Here is a 22,316-nt window from a genome sequence, read left to right on the forward strand (position 1 = left end):
AGACTGATTCCTGGGATGGCAGCACTGACGTATGAGGAGAGATTGGGTCGAGTCGGCCTATATTCACTAAAGTTTAGAAGAATGAGAGGTGATCTCATCGAAACATATAAAATTCTATCAGGACCAGACAGACTGGATGCAGGGAGGATGTTCCCGATGGCTGGGGAGTCCAGAACCAGGGGTCACAGTCTCAGGATACGGGGTATGCCATTTAGAACCGAGACGAGGAGAAATTTCTTCACTCAGAGGGTGGTGAACCTGTGGATTTCTCTCGCACAGAAGGCAGTTAGGCCAAGCCATTAGATGTATTCAAGAAGGAGATAGATATATTTCTCAATGCTAAAGGGATCAAGGGATATGGGGAAAAAGCAGGAACAGGTTACTGAGTTAGACGATCAGCCATGATCATTTTGAATGGTGGAGCAGACCCGAAGGGCCGAATGGCCTACTATTGCTCCTATTTTCGATGTTTCTATTTACCACAGAGACCAGCAAGGTGGGCAGGACATTGGAAGGAGAGATCGAAGAAGATACAAAGACATTTAAGACAGGAAGGGAATTCAGGAGAAACTTCTTCACCCAGAGAGTAGTGAGAATGTGGAATTCACTCCCACAAGGAGTGGTTGGGGCGAACAGCAGATAAAGACATGAGGGAGAAAGGAATAGAAGAATAGGGTGAGATGAAGTTGGGAGGGAGGAGGCTCGTGTGGAGCTTAAACACCGGCATGGCCTTGATGGGCCGTCCCTGTTCTGTGCTCTCAAAGTGATTCAATGTAATTCACCTTCACTGCTCTCGGGGGAACAACCCCAGCTTCTTCAGTCTTTCCCCAGAACTGGAGTCCCTCATCCCTGGCACCATTCTAATCAATTTCCTCGTCACCCACTCCTCAGTTTGAAGTGCTGCCTGGCACACTCTCTTCCTCACATGTTGTCCCCACAAACCCCCAACCCCCAACCAAGCCCGAGGGCACTGAGCCCAAGTCCAGCCGAGGTCGAACCTCAGCTGCAGGCCCGAGCTCGAGCCTGGGACTTTTGTAATCTCTGGGGCTCAGCGCTGGACGGTGCATTCGCCCAGCCGTCTGAGGGAGCTGTCCCTGGCTCTCTGAGTGGGGACCCAGGGGAAAATATTGACGTCTTTTTTTTAACCTGTGATTGGTGTCTGACTCGTCTCACCCAAAGAGTCGGGGATATTGGCTTAACGCTATGATTCCGTCAGCATGGCTATGTTCGGCTGTTATTTGACTAGTTTGTGGTACAACTCGGCCCAATTCTTTACACAAACCCCCAGATGTTATTGTGGAGAATTTTGTGAAATGTACTGCTGGTATTTGAACCCAAGATATTCGGTTTATAGAACAGGTGTTCGAACCACTGAGCCACGGCGCCCACATGTTTTGAATTATTTCCTACCGTTATGGTATTGATACATTTGCCAAGCCACTTTGTTGCGCCTTCTCCCTCAATACGTCTGCGCAATAACATCAATCTTTTGTTCATCAGTCTCTGCATGGGAAACCATGGGTATCAGTCATGATCTTCTCTTCCTTATCCCATGTCAGTACATCTTATATCGAGCTCTATTCATCCTGTTGTATTTCCACACTCTCTCCAGACTATCTGGTCTTATCCAATTACATTTCTCATCGCTTCCCACAAAATGTTGGTGAGTAATGTCTGTGATACACCAGGCCCTGACCTCCTCCTGTGGGTGACCTCCTACAAATATTGCACAATAGTCTAATGTGTGTGTGTTTTATATTCGGAAATGTGTATTAGCGCTAGTCTACCTGGTGTATATATTCTCACACAAACGGCAATATAGCTGTAGAGCATTTAAATTTTAGAAAGTCTTAATTGATAAGACAAATATAAGGAATCTTACAACATCAGGTTATAGTCCAACAGTTTTATTTGAAAATAAAACTGTTGGACTATAACCTGGTGTTGTAAGATTCCTTACATTTGTCCACCCCAGTCCATCACCGGCATCTCCACATCATGGTTGATAAGACAAGTTGTCCCTCTCCATTTCAACAAAATATAAACAATCCAGGGATACAGACTTCAAACACCGGTGTCGGATTGGTATTAATTGCTTTCAAGCCCATTTTGATTGCACAAAACTTACGCAGGGCCGTAACAAAAGTTCAATACAATAACGACACGGATGGGATTCGGACCCATACCGACAGAGCACAATGGATTCGCCGACCATTTCTGAATCCAAACAGTAGAAATAAAGTCACTTTGACACTATGTCCTGCCCGTGCACCCAGATCGACAATATTGAAAATGTGGAGTCAATTTCTGAAAGCAAAGTAATTTAGGGATTTCTGTTCCATCCGACTGTTCGAAACGGTCGGGTGCAAAACAGTTCGGGCGCACGTCGGACAACTTTTCACCCAGCGAGTAAAACGACCGCGGCAGGACTCGAACCTGCAATCTTCTGATAACAACTCGAGTTAATACCGAAGTCAGACGCCTTATCCATTCGGCCACGCGGCCGATGACGAATTGTTTCACCAAATGATCCTAAACGCTGGGCAGGGCTGGTTAATCCTCTGCTTGTCTCTTTCTCTTCCTTTCGCTTTGTTGATGTTGTTCATTTATTGTTTTTTCTCTTGCAGCAAGTTGGCTCCACTGTTTCCGACTGATCCGGAAACTGACAACTGAACTCCCGCTGGGTCTCCGAGAAACCTACAATCAGAATAAACAATGTTCAAATCTTTGATCAAAATGTTTCGCCTCCAATGCGAATCGCTTTCACACTCAGTCTGCAAAATAGAGTGAGGGGAAATGAAACAAAAGACAAATCGGTAAATTAAAAATGTACACGGAGAACAACACCGAGCGGAGAATGTGAACAGAATTTACTATCCAAGCCCGACGGGCCGAGTGGCCTCATCCTGTCCTGTAAAATACGAACAATCCCCAATTCTGCTGGGTGAGATTATTATTTTCTGATTTTTTTTTTCTAAATATAAACGCGGACGGGGTCCCGCACCACGGGGAAAAGCGCTCAGTGTTAATGTTAATATTGAGCACGGTATTCTATCCGTGTAATAATAAAATCGCCGATTTCTTGCTATATATTCGACACAGTCCCTTGCTGTGTGTTTAATCAGGGCAGGGAATATTTTGCTGGTTTCGTGATATTCATTTTTCTGGAAATTAGTGAACTCGTCTCGAAACATGAGTTTTCCAGTTTCTGTTTCGCTCAATGGAGTTGAGGTGCAGATCAGCGATGAGCTGCTGTGACTCCGCCGCGCCGGTTTAACCGGAATTAGACGTTTCAGTGAAGTGAACCGTCTCAATCCGGTTTATTTCTTTATTTCTAACATTGTTTATTTTGCGTGGTAGATTTATCGAAATTTCATTCAGAGTTCAGTTGTCAGTTTTCTGATCAGTTGGAATCTGAAGAAGATAAAAATAAGGAAATAAAAACATTACAAAGGTCCAAACTCGAACTGATACAATCACCTTGTCTTCACCTTGAAGAGTAATTCGTTCTCCCTGCTACCCTGATCAATATTTATCCCTCCAGTAACATAACTAGCACACATTATCTGGTCATTGTCACATCGCTGTGTTTGGGATCTTGCTGTGTGCAAATTGGCTGCCTCGTTTCCTACATGTCAGCAGTGACTACACTCCAAAGAGTGGTTCGTTGTCTGTAAAGCGCTTTGGGACGTCCGAGGTGGTGAAGAGCGCAATCGAAATGCAATCTTTCTTCCTGTGGCCCCATGTGCCAGGTACCATATCCGAATCCTGTCGACTGGCGCAAACAGGAAACGTTGGGGGAAAAATTGGATAAGGGCCGTTTTGGGCTTATGTCGCGTGATGCGCTGTTACTCCGCGCCCAGGTCGGTGAATGGCTGGCGAGTCTTCGGTTTTTTCCTCTGATTTGGGGAATTGGGTAAAATTGAATTAAAAGCTTGAAGTATCAAACTCCTGGAAGCTCATTAAAATTAAAGCTTAAACTACTTAACTAGAGTAAAATAAACAAAAATAACCGTAATTTGTTTTTGCTTTGTTTAAGTTAATCGAATATATTAAGGCATGGCAGGGTAGCTCAAACCTGTCGAATGCACGACCTGTGCCATGTGGGAACTCCGGGACTCATCCCGTGTCCTGGACAAGACTGTAGTGGGAGTTGTGCATGGGCCCCCTTGTCGAAGCTGTGAAGTTGCAGAATGTATAAATGCGGAGATGAGACAAGCATGCAGCAAAGGCAGAGTGGTTTTAATGGGGAATAGATTTCAACTTTCATATAGATTGGGATAAACAGACGAGCTCATGTCAGAAAGGTAATGAATTTTTTGCGTGTGTTCAGGAAAGCTTTCTGCAACAATGAGTCCGAGGGCGAACAAGGGGGCAGGCCATATTAGATTTAACAATGGGTAATGAGCCAGATTTAGTTCATATCCTAACGGTGTATGAACATTGATCTAAATTGGAAAATTGCACATGTCACTCCACTATTTAAGAAAGGTGACAGAAGGAAAATCGGGAATTATAGACCAATTAGCCAAACATCTGGTTTCGAGAAATTACCAGAGTCTATAATTAAGGATAGTGACTGAACACCTTGAACATTTTCAGCTGATCAGGAAGAGCCAGCATGGATTTGTTTTGAGGAGGTGAATAAAATGGTGGAGCGGGGATTGTCTATGGGTGTTGTTTGTATGGACTTCCGAAAGGCATTCGATAAAGTCCCTCAGAAGAGGCTGTTAGCTAAAGTTGAAGCTCTTGGAACTAAGGGGTATTTATTGATCTGGTTTACAAGTTGCAGAGCGGCAGAAGACATTGGGCCAGAAATCGCTGCGAGCGGCGAGGCAACGCTCACCACAGCTCCTGCGAATTAAATTCACAAAAATACTTACTGTCGGCTCTGTGGCGATGAATTGCTTGAATTTGAACTTTACAAAAATTGGGCACAATCAACCCAGCCTCTGAGCAGCGTGATTTGCTGCGCAGCTGGAAAGCTGTGTGAGAAAAAGACACGACCACAAAATCGGTAAGGACGAGAGTCCCGCCCACAGAATCAGGCTGCATTGCTCAAACAAGCAAGCAGACTTCATTCCTTTAAAGTTCGCATTCTGTATGTCATTGCAAATAAAAACAATAATAATAAAAAGCCAAAGAAATCATTGAATTACATTAAAGAGACAGAAGGGAAAAGTTTTAAAAAATAATATTGTAATTTTAATTCTTTTTCAACAACCAAAAACTAATATAATAAGGAATAATATGAGAGACCCCATTTTTAAAAGTTAATCTTTACTTGTATGGCAGTCATTAAAAAATACCGAGCTGTTAAAATTCAGTTTGGACCTTTTATTTAGTAGAATGATACCTGGACTTCAAGGGTTAAATTATGACGAGAGATTACACAAACTAGGGTTGTATTCTCTGGAATTTAGAAGACGAAGGGGTGATTTCATCGAAGTTTTCAAAATATTAACGGGAACTGATAGGGGAGATGGAGAGAAACTATGTCCACTGGTTGGGGAATCTCGGACTCGGGGTCAGAGCCGAACAAATCGAGCCAGAAGTTTCAGGAGTGAAGTTAGGAAACACTTCCACACGCAAAAAGTGGTCGACGTTCGGAATTCACTTCCGCAAACAGCAGTTGATGCGAGATCAATTGTTAATTTTAAATCTGAGGTTGATATATTTTTGTTAACCCTGTGTTCAGGGATTATGGGATTAAGGTGGGTATGTGAAATTAGGTCAGAGATCCGCCATGATCCCATTGAATGGCGGAACAGGCTCGAGAGGCTGAATGGCCTCCTCCTGTTCCTGTGTTCCTGGTCAATGTCATCACCTACCACAACCACCAGCAGGGGCCGCTGCTGACCAGCAGTGACAGAGCAGAGAGACAGAGAAAGAGGCAAGAGAAAGAGACGCATCCAAAAGAAGAGTGAGAAATGGGCAGGGGGAGGGAGAGAGAAAAATAAAGACAGATTCATATAGTTGGGGAGAGAGAACGAGACAGACAGACAGGGGACAAAGAGAGAGACAAACAGAGAAGAGAGAGCAAGAGATAGAGATAAATAGGGGAGGCAGAAAGAGAGACAGAGAGAGAGGGGGATAGAGGCAGAGATAATTGAGGGAATGAGAGAGAGAGACGGAGAGAGTTACGGAGAGGAGGACGGAGAGAGAGACGGAGATGGGGGGGGGAGAGAAAGAGATGGAGAGGGGGACAGAGAGACAGTGATAGAGAGGCAGATAATCAGTAGGGAGAGAGAGACAGAGAGGTAGAGACACACAGATGGTAAGGGAGAAAGAATGAAAGACACAAACAGAGGGAGAAACAGACAGACAGACAGAGAGGGCGGTGGGAGGAAGCGAGAGAGAGAGAGAGAGACGGGGATCAGTCAGAGAAGGAGAGTGGAGACGGAGACTGAAGAAGGAGAGTATAGAAGGAGAGTGGAAAATGAGAGACAAATTAGAGGGAGTGAGACAGGGAGAGAGATACATAGAGAGGGAGAATGAGTACATGGAGAGCGACAGAGAGACAGACAGACTGTAAGCGTCAGAATAATTGAGAGAGAGAAAAAGTGGGCGTGAGGGAGAAAGAAAGAGACAGACAGAGGGAGAAACAGACTGATAAAGAGAGAGAAACAGGGGAGACAGAGCAACAAGGAAGATAGAGAGGGAGAGAGGGGAATGGATCTAAGAGTGTAGAGGGAAGGAGATAGAGAGACAGAGCGAGTAGAGACATGGAGAGAAGTGTAGAGGCAGAGAGACGGGGAAAGGAAGAGAGAGAGAAAGAGAGTAGAGGGTGAATGACCGGGAATGAAAGATAATCAGAGGATGTCAATGGGAGAGGGTCAGAGGCAGACAAAGTGACAGATTTAGAGAGTATCGGGAGAGTCATAAGGGAATAAAGTTGAGATCAGCAAGAGAGGGGAAGACCCAGGGGAAATCTACAATACAAATAGTACAAACAGTTGTTCAAGAACAAATGAAAGAGAAAAGCGTAGAGCAGCGGAAAGAAAGTGTACTTTAGGCACGACAGATAAAATAAAAACTAGAAGGCGTAAGGCGATTAACCCAGCATCAAAGCTGTGGCAGGGGGTTGGGAACCTGAGCATGGAGACAGAGGAAAGCGTGTCAGGAAGGGACAGAACGTATGGAGTAAAAGGTAAAGTGTTAAAAAAGGAAAAAGCAGGAACTAAGTGTCACAAAACATAATTGAAAGTTCTTTATCTGAATGCACGTAGCATTCGTAACAAAATGGACGAGTTAACGGCATAAATTACTACGTATGGGTATGATCTTGTGGCCATTACAGAAACATGGCTGCAGGGTGACAACGACTGGGAATTAAATATGCCAGGGTATTTAACAATCAGAAAGGACAGGCAGGAAGGAAGGGGAGGTGGGGTTGCTATTTTAGTAAAGGAAGGAATCACTGTAATACAGAGAAATGATATTGGGACAAAGGATCAGGATAATGAAACAGTGTGGGTAGAGATAAAGAATAATAAGGAGAAAAAAGCACTAGTGGGCGGAGTATATATGCCTCCTAATAGTTGCAACTCTGCTGGAAGAAGTATTAATCAGGAAATAGTCGGGGCATGTATGAAGGGAACAGCAGTAATTATGGGGGATTTTAACTATCATATTTACTGGACAAATCAAATTGGGCAGGGCAGCCTTGAGGAAGAGTTTATTGAGTGTATTAGGGATGGATTTCTTGAGCAGTCTGTAACTGATCATACAAGGGGGCAAACAACTCATGTCCTAGTTAAGGATCCCCTTGGAATGAGTGACCATAACATGGTTACATTCCATAACCAATTAGAGGGTGAGAAGGTTGGTTCTCAAACAAGCGCACTGAGCTTGAATAAAGGAGATTATGATGGTATGAGAGCGGAATTGATTAACGTGGACTGGGAAAATTGGGTCAGACGGTACATGAGCAGTGGTGTTCATTCAAGGAGTTATTTTACAACTTTCAAAAAATATATATTCCACTGAGGAAAAAAGGGTGTAAAAGAAATGACAGCCATCCATGGCTAAGTAAAGAAATTAAGGATAGTATCCGACGAAAAACAAGGACATATAAGGTAGCCAAACTTAGTGGGAGGATAGAAGATTGGGAAGTCTTCAAAAGATAGCAAAAAGTAACGAAAGGATTGATTAAGAAAGGGAAGATAGATTATGAAAATAAATTCGCAAAAAATATAAAAACAGATAGCAAGAGTTTCTTTTGTTATATGAAAATAAAGGGTGACTAAGGCAAACTTAGTTCCCTTGGAGAATGAGACCGGGAAATTAATGGTGGGAAACATGGAGATGGCAAAAATGCTGAACAAATATTTTGTTTCAGTCTTTATGGTAGAGGACACTAAGAATATCGCAACACTGGACAAACAGGGGGCTCTGGGGGGGGGGGGGGGAGGAGCTAAACACGATTAAAATCACTAAGGAATAGGTACTCAGTAAATTAATGGGACTCGCGGCGGATAAATCACCTGGACCTGATGGCTTACATCCTCGTGTCTTGAGGGAAGTGGCAGTAGGGATTTTGGATGCTTTGGTAATAATTTTCCAAAATTCTCTGGACTCGGCAAAGGTCCCGGCAGATTGGAAAACTGTTAATGTAACACCCTTATTTAAAAAGGGTAGTAGGCAGAAGGCTGGAAATTATAGACCAGTTAGCCTAACATCTGTGGTGGGTAAAATTTTGGAGTCTATTATTAAGGAGACAGTAGCGGAACATTTGGATAAACATAATTTAATAGGACAAAGTCAGCATGGCTTTATGAAGGGGAAGTCATGTCTCACAAATTTGCTTGAGTTCTTTGAGGATAGAACGTACAGGGTGGATAAAGGGGAACCAGTGGACGGAGTGTATTTCGACCTCCAGAAGGCATTCGACAAGGTACCACATAAAAGATTATTGCTCAAGATAAAGAATCACTGGATTGGGGGTAATATTCTGGCATGGGTGGAGGATTGGTTATCTGACAGGAAGCAGAGAGTTGGGATAAATGGTTCATTCTTGGACTGGTAACCAGTCGCCAGTGGTGTTCCTATATTAACGATTTGGAGGAGGGGACCGAGTGTAACATATCAAAGTTTGCAGATGATACAAAGATGGGAGGGAAAGTAGAGAGTGAGGAGGACATAAAAAACAACAAGCGGATATAGACAGGCTGGGTGAGTGGGCGGAGATTTGGCAGATGCAATACAATATTGGAAAATGTGAGGTTATGCACTTTGGCAGGAAAAATCAGAGAGCAAGTTATTATTTTAATGGGGAGAAACTGGAAAGTACTGCAGTACAAAGGGATCTGGGGGTCCTCGTGCAAGAAAATCAAAAAATTAGTATGCAGGTGCAGCAGGTGATCAAGAAGGCCAACGGAATGTTTGCTTTTATTGCTAGGGGGATAGAATATAAGAACAGGGAGGTATTGCTGCAGTTATATAAGGTATTGGTGAGACCGCACCTGGAATACTGCATACAGTTTTGGTGTCCATACTTGAGAAAAGACATACTTGCTCTCGAGGCAGTACAAAGAAGGTTCACTCGGTTAATCCCGGGGATGAGGGGGTGGACATATGAGGAGAGGTTGAGTAGATTGGGACTCTACTCATTGGAGTTCAGAAGAATGAGACGCAATCTTATTGAAATATATAAGATTTTGAAGGGGCTTGATCGGGTGGATGCGGTAAGGATGTTCCCAAGGATGAATGAGACTAGAACGAGGGGGCATAATCTTAGAATAAGGGGCTGCTCTTTCAAAACTGAGATGAGGAGAAACTTCTTCTCTCAGAGGGTAGTAGGTCTGTGGAATTTGCTGCCCCAGGAAGCTGTGGAAGCTACATCATTAAATACATTTAAAACAGAAATGGACAGTTTCCTAAAAGTAACGGGAATTCGGGGTTACGGGGAGCGGGCAGGAAATTGGACATGAATTTAGATTTGAGGTTAGGATCAGATCAGCCATGATCTTATTGAATGGCGGAGCAGGCTCGAGGGGCCGATTGGCCTGCTCCTGCTCCTATTTCTTATGTTCTTATGAGAGAGTGAGACGGGGATGGGTCAGAGGGCGAGAGACAGAGACAGAGAAAGAGGGACAGAGAGATGGGGATGGGTCAGAGAATGTAATGGCAGATATTGTAGTGGCAGAGAGTGTAGTGGCACAGAGTGTAGTGGCAAGGGCCAAGAGAATGAGTAAAGGGGAAGAGTGAAAGTGAAGGTGAGATATAGAGAAAGGGAGAGAGTCAGTGAATGAGAGAGGTGGAGAGTAGAGGTGGAGGTGGGGAAAAATGGAGAATAAAGGGAGAGAGTAAGAGGGAGAGTGAAGAACGAAAGAGGGAGATACAGTGTCGAGGGAGAGAGACACGGAGAGGGTGAATGAGGAGGGGGAGGGTGACAGAGAGACAGACAGACAGACTGTGAGAGTCTGAATATTACAGACAGAGAAATAGTGGGTGTGAGAGAGAAAGAACGGATGCTCCAACCTGTTGGTAATTTCTGTAATTACCTTTTATATAATTACAGAAATTTTATATAATTTGGAGAGGCAGGGACAGATTAGGAACAGTCAGCATGGTTTTGTGAGTGGAAAATCATGTCTCACGAATTTGATTGAGTTTTTTGAAGGGGTAACCAAGAAGATAGTTGAGGGCTGTGCAGTAGATGTGGTCGACATGGACTTCAGCAAAGCCTTTGACAAGGTACCGCATGGTAGGTTGTTACATAAGGTTAAATCTCACGGGATCCAAGGTGAGGTAGCCAATTGGATTGACGACAGAAGACAGAGAGTGGTTGTAGAGGGTTGTTTTTCAAACTGGAGGCCTGTGACCAGCGGTGTGCCTCAGGGATCGGTGCTGTGTCCGCTGTTATTTGTTATTTATATTAATGATTTGGATGAGAATTTAGGAGGCATAGTTCGTAAGTTTGCAGATGACACCAAGATTGGTGGCATTGTGGACAGTGAAGAAGGTTATCTAGGATTGCAACGGCATCTTGATAAATTGGGTCAGTGGGCCGATGAATGGCAGGTGGAGTTTCATCGATAAAAATGTGAGGTGATGCATTTTGGTGGATCGAATCGGGCCAGGACCTACTCCGTTAATGGTAGGGCGTTGGGGAGATTTATAGAACAAAGAGATCGAGGAGTACAGGTTCACAGCTCCTTGAAAGTGGAGTCACAGGTGGATAGGGTGGTGAAGAAGGCATTCAGCATGCTTGGTTTCATTGGTCAGAACATTGAATACAGGAGTTGTGATGTCTTGTTGAAGTTGTACAAGACATTAGTAAGGCCACACTTGGAATACTGTGTACAGTTCTGGTCAACCTATTATAGAAAGGATATTATTAAACTAGAAAGAGTGCAGAGAAGATTTACGAGGATGCTACCGGGACTTGATGGTTTGACTTCTAGGGAGAGGTTGGATGGACTGAGACTTTTTTCCCTGGAGAGTAGGAGGTTTGGAGGTGATCTTACAGAAGTCTACAAAATAATGAGGGGCATAGATAAGGTAGATAGTCAAAATCTTATCCCAAAGGTAGGGGAGCCTATAACGAGGGGGCATAGATTTAAGGTGAGAGGGGAGAGATACAAAAGGGTCCAGAGGGGCAATCTTTTCACTCAATGGGTGGTGATTGCCTGGAACGAGCTGCCAGAGGCAGTAGTAGAGGCGGGTACAATTTTGTCTTTTAAAAAGCATTTGGACAGTTACATGGGTAAGATGGGTATAGAGGGATATGGGCCAAGTGCAGGCAATTGGGACGAGCTTAGTGGTATAAACTGGGCGACATGGACATGTTGGGCCGAAGGGCCTGCTTCCATGTTGTAAACTTCTATGATTCTTCTATGATTAGTGATGGACCCTCCTACCTCTTGGTAATTTCAGTGGTTACTTTTTATATAAAGATTAATGATGAATCCTCCTCGCTGTTTGCAATTCAGTAGTTACTTTTTATATAAAAATTATTGATGGACCCTCCAATCTGTTGGTAATTTGAATGGTTACTTTTTATATAAAGATTAGAGATGGACCCATTTGCCTATTTGTAATTTCAGTAGTTACTTTTCATACAAAGATTAGTGATGGAACTTCCTTCCTGTTGGTAATTTGTGTCGTTACTTTTTATATGAAGATTAGTGTGGACTCTTCTACCGGTTCGAAATTTGTGTCGTGACTTTTTATATAAAGATTAGTGATGGACTCTCCTACCTGGTGGTAATTTGAGTTGTTACTTTTATATAAAGATTAGTGATGGACCCTCCTGCCTGTTGGTAATTTGAGTTGTTACTTTTATATAAAGATTAGTGATGGACTCTCCTACCTTTTTGAAGTCAGTAGTTACTTTTTACATAAATATTAGTGATTTGCCCTTTTACCTTTTGGTAATTTCAGTCATTACTTTTTCGATAAATATTAGTGATGGACCGTCCTACTTGTTGGTAATTTCAGTCGCTGCTCTTTATATTAAGATTAGGGATGGATTCCACTACCTGTTGGTAATTTCAGTGGTTACTTTTTTATAAAAATTAGTGATGGACCCTCCTACCTGTTGGTAATTTCAGTATTAACTTTTTATATTAAAAACAGTAATAGACCCTCCTTGCTGTTTGTAATTCAGTCGTTATTTTTTATTTAAATTTAGTGATGGGACCCTCCTACCTGTTCGTAATTCCGTATTTACTTTTTATTTCAAGTTTAGTGATGGACACTCCTCCCTGTTTGTAATTTCAGTAGTCACTTTTTATATAAAGATTGTTGATGGACACTCCTCCCTGTTTGTAATTTCAGTAGTCACTTTTTATATAAAGATTGTTGATGGACACTCCTCCCTGTTTGTAATTTCAGTAGTCACTTTTTATATAAAGATTGTTGATGGACACTCCTCCCTGTTGGTAATTTCAATATGATGTGGAGATGCAGGTGATGGACTGGGGTGGACAAATGTAAGGAGTCTTCCAACACCAGGATATAGTCCAACAGCTTTATTTGAAATCACAAGCTTTCGGAGGCTTCCTCCTTCGTCAGGTGAGTTGTTGGCTGATTTGCCAGGTGCCCGGCGGAGAGCAATAATCGGCCATTGCGAATGTGTTAAGCCTTCACTGAGCTGAACTGTGTGTTCGATCAGTCTTTGATCAGTTCAATAAACGTGTACCGGGCACAAAACGGTTCAGTGAGTAAAAAGAGCCAGTATCAAAGTTATAAATAAATGCATATCCAGTGAGAAAGGCCAGTTTCCCACCCCTGTTTACTGAATATCAAATTCTAACATGGGGAGGAGGCACCGCTGGACTAAGATCGTGTAAATCTCTGGAGTTCGTGTGACTGCTTTCTGTCCCGGAACCGCTTTAAAATGTGTCTGTGGGAAGATTGGTGGGGTCTCTGAAGGGATAAGCCCTGAAATTCTCGGTGTAAAATAGCCGGCCTTCAGTCAGTGTCTGAGCGATAAATTAGTGAATTGTTCCATCCACGAGCAACAGAGAGCTCCCTACGCCGGGGAACATATCTGACCGCGGGAAATCGGCTTTACAAAAGAGGAAGAGGCAGAAAAAGTTAATTAAAAACAAATTGACACCACATTAACATTACATTGATCCCGCAACGATTGTCCGTCTCTCAATGCCCGTGTTGATTTTACACATTATATCCTTGTTATTTCATTACAGCCAATCGAGTAAAAGTTCCTTGCTTTATTTTAGCAGTTCATCACTTGGGAATTTGATCTGATCCTTGTTATGTGAGATTGAGAGCTCCGCCTCCTGTGAAAGCTGCTGCCCGACATCAGGATGGATTTCAACGCAAACATTCCTCATTTGTTTCAGAACAGGGAGCGGCCTTTCTGGTGGAATCTAATCGAACCGGGTTGACAATTCGCTGCCACGAAAACTGTGAAAAAAGTCGGTTATAAATTTTACGTTTTCTCTTCTTGTTCCAGGGAAGTTCAGTAAAACAGATACTTGTTTAGAAATAAATTGTTACATTTGCATCAGGAACATTGTTTGCTAAAAGTCCCATCGATTTCCTCATATTTGCGCTTTCAACCCTGAGGCCAAGAGCCAGTGTTTCGTCAGTGAGCTGCAGAGAGGCTGTTTCTGTAAGTGAGGACATTAACCATTTAACCACCGAATTAAACTATCGCTGAGCATCAATCACCTCAATCACTGGGGGAATGAGGACTGACTTTCCACAGTTACATTTATCATAATAAATATTCAGCAGATACACCAATTACATTGTTAAATCCGGAAAGGACCATTTCTGTGCTGTGATCGGTATAAAGTTTGGATTTCCCTCATTTTGAGCGGGTTCATAGACTGCAATAAATAGCCCCTCCCCGGGATGGAAGTGTCCGATTAGAGGAAGTGTTTGATGGCAGATTGTGGTGATAATTCCGAGGGACGGATTGTTGTGATCAATCCCAGGGACAGATTGTGGTGATAATTCCGAGGGACGGATTGTTGTACAAAGCATTTGACAAGGTACCGCATGGTAGGTTGTTACATAAGGTTAAATCTCATGGGATCCAAGGTGAGGTAGCCAATTGGATACAAAATTGGCTTGACGACAGAAGACAGAGGGTGGTTGTCGAGGGTTGTTTTTCAAACTGGATGCCTGTGTCCAGCGGTGTGCCTCAGGGATCGGTGCTGGGTCCGCTGTTATTTGTTATTTATATTAATGATTTGGATGAGAATTTAGGAGGCATGGTTAGTAAGTTTGCAGATGACACCAAGATTGGTGGCATTGTGGACAGTGAAGAAGGTTATCTAGGATTGCAACGGGATCTTGATAAATTGGGCCAGTGGGCCGATGAATGGCAGATGGAGTTTAATTTAGATAAATGTGAGGTAATGCATTTTGGTAGATCGAATCGGGCCAGGACCTACTCCGTTAATGGTAGGGCGTTGGGGAGAGTTATAGAACAAAGAGATCTGGGAGTACAGATTCATAGCTCCTTGAAAGTGGAGTCACAGGTGGATAGGGTGGTGAAGAAGGCATTCAGCATGCTTGGTTTCATTGGTCAGAACATTGAATGCAGGAGTTGGGATGTCTTGTTGAAGTTGTACAGGGCATTGGTGAGGCCACACTTGGAGTACTGTGTACAGTTCTGGTCACCCTATTATAGAAAGGATATTATTAAACTAGAAAGAGTGCAGAAAAGATTTACTAGGATGCTACCGGGACTTGATGGTTTGACTTACAGGGAGAGGTTAGACAGACTGGGACTTTATTCCCTGGAGAGTAGGAGGTTAAGGGGTGATCTTATAGAAGTCTATAAAATAATGAGGGGCATAGATAAGGTCGATAGTCAAAATCTTTTCCCAAAGGTAGGGGAGTCTATAACGAGGGGGCACAGATTTAAGGTGAGAGGGGAGAGATACAAAAGGATCCAGAGGGGCAATTCTTTCACTCAAAGGGTGGTGAGTGTCTGGAACGAGCTGCCAGAGGCAGTAGTAGAGGCGGGTACAATTTTGTCTTTTAAAAAGCATTTGGACAGTTACATGGGGAAGATGGGTATCGAGGGATATGGGCCAAGTGCAGGCAATTGGGACTAGCTTAGTGGTATAAACTGGGCGACATGGACATGTTGGGCCGAAGGGCCTGTTTCCATGTTGTAACTTCTATGATTCTATGAATCCCAGGGACAGATTGTGGTGATAATTCCGAGGGACGGATTGTTGTGATCAATCCCAGGGACAGATTGCGGTGATAATTCCGAGGGACGGATTGCTGTGATCAATCCCAGGGACAGATTGTGGTGATAATTCCGAGGGACGGATTGTTGTGATCAATCCCGACTAAAATATAATACCTCACACTCATTAGATACAGAGAAGGAATTTCCTGTCAAGGACGAGTCCAGAACAAGGGGCAAAATATTAAGATTGGCCTTCGGCCGTTCAGGAGTGAAATGTGGACGGACTTTGTTGCACAAAGTTTACTGTAAATGTGGAATTCCCTCCTCCAATAGGTTGTGAGTTCTGGTTCAACTGAAATTTTGAAGACTGATAGCTGCAGCATTTTTTACGTAAGCGTATCACGCGAAATGGATCAAGGGCAGGTAAATAGAATTCAGGTACAGAGCAGCAATGATCTAATTAAATGGGAGGACAGATTCGAGGGGCTTAATGGCCTACTCCTGTTCCGATGTTCCTCTATTTAAACATGTGCTGGACTATGAATTCCGGAATTTGGTGAATGCGAAGGTTAACCAGAGTTTCTGTACAATGACTTCAGCACTGGAGGGTTTGTACGTTCCCCTTAAATGGATGCATCGTAGTATCATAGTAGGTACAGCACAGGAGTCCATTCGGTCCATGATACCTGTGCTGGCTCTTTGAAAGAGCTATCAACTTAGTCCCTTTCCCGTGTTCTTTCCCCATATCCCTGTAAATCTTTCCTTCAAAATTTTAATCCAATTCCCCTTTGAAAGTTACTCTTGAATCTCTCTTTTTGCCCGTCTAATTCCCTCCTTTTTTAAAGATCTCCTCTGTTCTTTCTGTATTCAGCCTGGTTCTCTACGTTACATTCGTCATAAGCCTCAATTTTCTGTTTCATTTTAATCTCTATCTCTTTACTCATCCAGGGAGCTCCAGCTTTGGGTGCCCTTCCTTTCCCCCTCGTCGGGATGTGTCTACACTGTACTCGAACCAAGTGGGCTCTGACTGGCTGTTTTTATGTAAGGCTGAGCTCCATCGGTTCTGTACTTCGCAGAATTCCAGGGGAGCAAAGATCAGATAATCGGTGCAAGAGAATGTAGTTTAGTAAACACACCCATTGTTGCACCCTGTGTCCAGTCAGAATTAAACAGTGAAACCCTGAAACCAACCTGCGATTTTATTTCGGGGACGGTTAAAAGTTCAGCACAAGAGATTCTGCATCTGCAGATTTTAAATACTAAGGTCCTGAAATTAATGCTTTTTGTATCTGCCGAGATGCTAACCTGATGTGTCCAGGATTCTGGATCGCAATTCACCCCCCAAACAAACCCACGCTATCATAAGAATCTTATTGTTCAGTCGATAACCAGTGACACAGGTCAGAACATCGCAATCTCTGGCGCCGTTTCGGAGTCTCCGCCTCTGCCGGGCGAGTCCCAGCAGTTCTCCCGCACCTACCTGGCAGGACAAGGCAACGCTTGAACAGAAGGTTGTTTTTTTAATCTGTGAGTTTGACAGTGCAGTCGTTCGAACTGTTCTGCTTGAACCGCAGCAATGCACAAACACAGCCTGCCGGCTCCGGGCATTTTATTGGTGATGTTTTAAGTACCCCTTGTTCCCTGCTCTTGATTGTGCCGAGATTGCCTGCATTAATCCGGTCCTAGGGGGGAATATTATGGCCTGGTTGTTCCTTCCTGGCATTACTTTCCTTTCATTCCTGGCGTCACTTGTTCAATGCATTATTTCCCAACAATATCAGGAAAGATTTAACAGGCTGTGTCTCTTTTCTCTATTCAGTTGAAGACGGAGAGGTGAACTGATAGAGGTCTTTTAGATTCGGAAGGGGTTCCATAGGCTAGAACTGGAGAGGATATTTCCCCTTGAGAGCAGTCCAAAAATAAAGGCCATGAAGATAAGAAAGTTTCCAATGAAACCAAGATGGATTTCAGGGGAGACTTGTTGCTCAGAGAGTGACGAGAAAGTGCAATTCGCTACCACGTGGAATGGTTGAGGCGAAAAGTGCAGATGCATTTAAGGGGAAGGCAGAAAAATACATGAGGGGGCTAGAAATAGAAAGATAAGTTAATAGGGTGCGATGAAATGGTGTGGGAGAACGCTCGTGTGGAGCACAAATCCAGGCAAAGACCTGTTGGGCCAAATGGGCTGTTCCTGAGCTGTAAAATTCCATGTCAGTCAATGAATATTTTGATTACACCAGCTCTTTCATCATCACACAGTGTCAGAATTATCAGCACTATATTTAGCAGGGATACTGTCAGTAATATCAGCCCTATATTGAGCAGGGATACTGTCAGAATTATCAGCCATATATTGAACAGGGATACAGTCAGTAAAGCAGAGCTCTATTGAGCACAGACACTGTCAGTAATATCAGCGCTATATTGAACCGAGATAAAGTCAGTAACAGCGCCATAATAGCACAGATACTGTCAGTAATATCAGCTCTATAATCAACACAGACATTGTCATTTAACAACCCTATGAGCATCACAAATACTGTCACTATTAAGCTCGATAAAATCAGCACAGATACTTTCAGTAATATCAGCTCGACAATCAATAGAAGTACTGTCAGTAATATCAGTTCATTGATAAATACAGGTACGTTCAGTAATATCAGCTCGATAATAAATACAAATACTGTCAGTAATATCAGCTCTATAATCAGTACAGGTGCGTTCAGTAATATCACCTGTATGATCAGCAGAGATACTGTCAGTAATACCAGCTCTATAATCAGTGCAGATACTGTTCATAATATCAGCTCTACAATTAATGCAGATACTCTCAGTAACATCAGCTCTTTGATCAAGACAGGTACTCTCAGAAGCATAAGCTCTATAATCAAAACTTATACTGTCAGAAGTATCAGCTCGACAATCAGTAAAGGTACTGTCAGTCCATTTAACAGTGTATTTAATGAGGTACAAACTCACAATTTACCCATATTGTCCATTTAACAGTGGATTTAATGAGATATAAACGCGCCATTTACCCACAATGTCGATTTGATAGTGTATTTAATGATGTATCAACGGAACATTTCCAAACAATGTTCATTTAACAGTGTATTTAATGATATATAAACCACCATTTACGCACACTGTCCATTTAACAGTGGAATTAAAATTTATATAAACCCACCATTTACCCACACTGTCCATTAAACAGTGCATTTAATGATATATAAACCCACCATTTACCCACACTGTCCATTTAACAGTGTATTTAATGATATATAAACCCACCATTTACTCACACTGTCCATTTAACAGTGTATTTAATGATATATAAACCACCATTTACCCACACTGTCCATTTAACAGTGGAATTAAAATTTATATCAACCCACCATTTTGTCACACTGTCCATTTAACAGTGTATTTAATGATATATAAACCCACCATTGACCCACACTGTCCATTTAACAGTGTATTTAATGATATATAAACCCACCATTTACCCACACTGTCCATTTAACAGTGTATTTAATGATATATAAACCCACCATTTACCCACACTGTCCATTTAACAGTTTATTTAATGATATATAAACCCACCATTTACCCACACTGTCCATTTAACAGTGTATTTAATGATATATAAACCCACCATTTACCAACACTGTCCATTTAACAGTGTATTTAATTATATATAAACCCACCATTTACCAACACTGTCCATTTAACAGTGTATTTAATGATATATAAACCCAACATTTACTCACACTGTCCATTTAACAGTGGATTTAATGATATATAAACCCACTATTTACCTACACTGTCCATTGAACATGTATTTAATGATATGTAATCCACCATTTACCAGTACTGCCTATTGAAAAGTGTATTTAATGATATATTAACTGATCATTTACCAATACTGTCAATTTAACAGTGTATTTTATGCTATATGAATTGACCATTTACCCAAACTGTCCATTTAACAGAGTATTTAATTATCACCATAATCCGTCCCTGGGATTGATCACAACAATCCGTCCCTCGGAATTATCACCACAATCTGTTCCTGGGATTGATCACAACAATCCGTCCCTCGGGATTATCACCACAATCTGTTGCTGGGATTGATCACAACAATCCGTCCCTCGGAATTATCACCACAATCTGTTGCTGGGATTGATCACAACAATTCGTCCCTCGGGATTATCACCACAATCTCCCCCTGGGATTGTTCACAACAATCCGTCCCTCGGGATTATCACCACAATCTGTCCCTGGGATTGATCACAACAATCCGTCCCTCGGAATTATCACCACAATCTGTCCCTGGGATTGATCACAACAATCCGTCCCTCGGAATCTGTCGTCAAAAACTTTCTCTCTTCGGACACTTCCATCCCGGGGAGGGGCTATTTATTTCTGTCTGTGAACCCCCTGAAAATAAAGGAAATCCAATCCTTGTACCAATCACAGCACAGGAATGGCCCTTTCCGGATTTAACGATGTAACTGGTTTATCTGCTGAATATTTACTGTGATAAATGTAACTGTGGAAAGTCAGTACTCATTCCCCCAGTGATCGAGGTGATTGATGCTCAGCGATCGTTTAATTCGGCCGTTAAATGGTTAATGTCCTCACTTGGAGAAACAGCCTCTCCTCAGTTCACTGACGAAATACTGGATTTTGGCTCCAGGGTTGAAAGCGCAAACATCAGAAAATCGATGGGACTTTGAGCAAACAACGACGCTGATGCAAATGCAACAATTTATTTCGAACCATTTAACAGTGTATTTAATGATATATAAAGCCACCATTTACTCACACTGTCCATTGAACAGTGGATTTAATGATATATAAGCCCACTATTTACCAGTACTGCCCATTGAAAAGTGTATTTAATGATATATTAACTGACCATTTCCCAATACTGTCCATTTAACAGTGTATTTTATGATATATTAATTGACCATTTACCCAAACTGTCCATTTAATAGTTTATTTAATGATATATAAACCCACCATTTACCCACACTGTCCATTGAACAGTGTATTTAATGATATATAAACCCACCATTTACCCACACTGTCCATTGAACAGTGTATTTAATGATATATGAACCCACCATTTACCCACACTGTCTATTTAACAGTGTATTTAATGATATATAAACCCACCATTTACCCACACGGTCCATTTAACAGTTTATTTAATGATATATGAACCCACCATTTACTCACACTGTCCATTTTCCAGTTTATTTAATGATATATAAACCCACCATTTACCCACGCTGTCCATTGAACAGTGTATTTAATGATATGTAATCCAACATTTACCAGTACTGTCTATTGAAAAGTGTATTTAATGATATATTAACTGACCATTTACCAATACTGTCTATTTAACAGTGTATTTAACGATATATAAACCCACCATTTACCCACACTGTCTATTTAACAGTGTATTTAATGATATATAAACCCACCATTTACCCACACGGTCCATTTAACAGTTTATTTAATGATATATGAACCCACCATTTACTCACACTGTCCATTTTCCAGTTTATTTAATGATATATAAACCCACCATTTACCCACGCTGTCCATTTAACAGTGTATTTAATGATATATAAACCCACCATTTACCCACACTGTCCATTTAACAGTGGAATTAAAATTTATATAAACCCACCATTTACTCACACTGTCCATTGAACAGTGTATTTAATGATATATAAACCCACCATTTACCCACACTGTCCATTGAACAGTTTATTTAATGATATATAAACCCACCATTTACCCACACTGTCCATTTAAGAGTGGATTTAATGATATACAAACCCACTATTTACCTACACTGTCCATTGAACAGTGTATTTAATGATATGTAATCCAACATTTACCAGTACTGTCTATTGAAAAGTGTATTTAATGATATATTAACTGACCATTTACCAACACTGTCCATTTAACAGTGTATTTAATGATATATTAATTGACCATTTACCCAAACTGTCCATTTAACAGAGTATTTAATTATCACCATAATCCGTCCCTGGGATTGATCACAACAATCCGTCCCTCGGAATTATCATTACAATCTGTACCTGGGATGGATCACAACAATCCGTCCCTCGGAATTATCATTACAATCTGTCCCTGGGATGGATCACAACAATCCGTCCCTCGGAATTATCACCACAATCTGTCCCTGGGATTGATCACAAAAATTCGTCCCTCGGAATCTGTCGTCAAAAACTTTCTCTCTTCAGACACTTCCATCCCGGGGAGGGGCTATTTATTTCTGTCTGTGAACCCCCTGAAAATAAAGGAAATCCAATCCTTATACCAATCACAGCACAGGAATGGCCCTTTCCGGATTTAACGATGTAACTGGTTTATCTGCTGAATATTTACTATGATAAATGTAACTGTGGAAAGTCAGTACTCATTCCCCCAGTGATTGAGGTGATTGATGCTCAGCGACAGTTTGATTCGGCCGTTAAATGGTTAATGTCCTCACTTGGAGAAACAGCCTCTCCTCAGTTCACTGACGAAATACTGGATTTTGGCCCCAGGGTTGAAAGCGCAAACATCAGAAAATCGATGGGACTTTTAGCAAACAACGACGCTGATGCAAATGTAACAATTTATTTCGAACCAAGTATCTGTTTTA

At 42.0% G+C, this 22,316-nt stretch overlaps 1 long non-coding RNA gene and 1 other non-coding gene across 2 annotated transcripts in view; one reads left to right on the forward strand and one right to left on the reverse strand.

Annotated features, from left to right (window-relative positions):
- Positions 1 to 2,415: 2,415 nt before the first annotated feature.
- trnar-ucg (transfer RNA arginine (anticodon UCG)) lies at positions 2,416 to 2,505 on the reverse strand. Its single transcript is given in 2 exon segments — positions 2,416 to 2,451; positions 2,469 to 2,505. It is a non-coding gene; the product is annotated as a tRNA-Arg (tRNA).
- A 16,029-nt stretch (positions 2,506 to 18,534) lies between these two features.
- Positions 18,535 to 22,316, forward strand: part of LOC137307130 (uncharacterized) — a 42,312-nt gene continuing 38,530 nt past the window's right edge. The window contains exon 1 of the long non-coding RNA XR_010959049.1: positions 18,535 to 18,560. This is a non-coding gene — a long non-coding RNA (uncharacterized lncRNA). The remainder of the gene's footprint in view (positions 18,561 to 22,316) is intronic.

Source organism: Heptranchias perlo, chromosome X (assembly GCF_035084215.1).
Source record: "Heptranchias perlo isolate sHepPer1 chromosome X, sHepPer1.hap1, whole genome shotgun sequence".
Taxonomy (NCBI): domain Eukaryota; kingdom Metazoa; phylum Chordata; class Chondrichthyes; order Hexanchiformes; family Hexanchidae; genus Heptranchias; species Heptranchias perlo.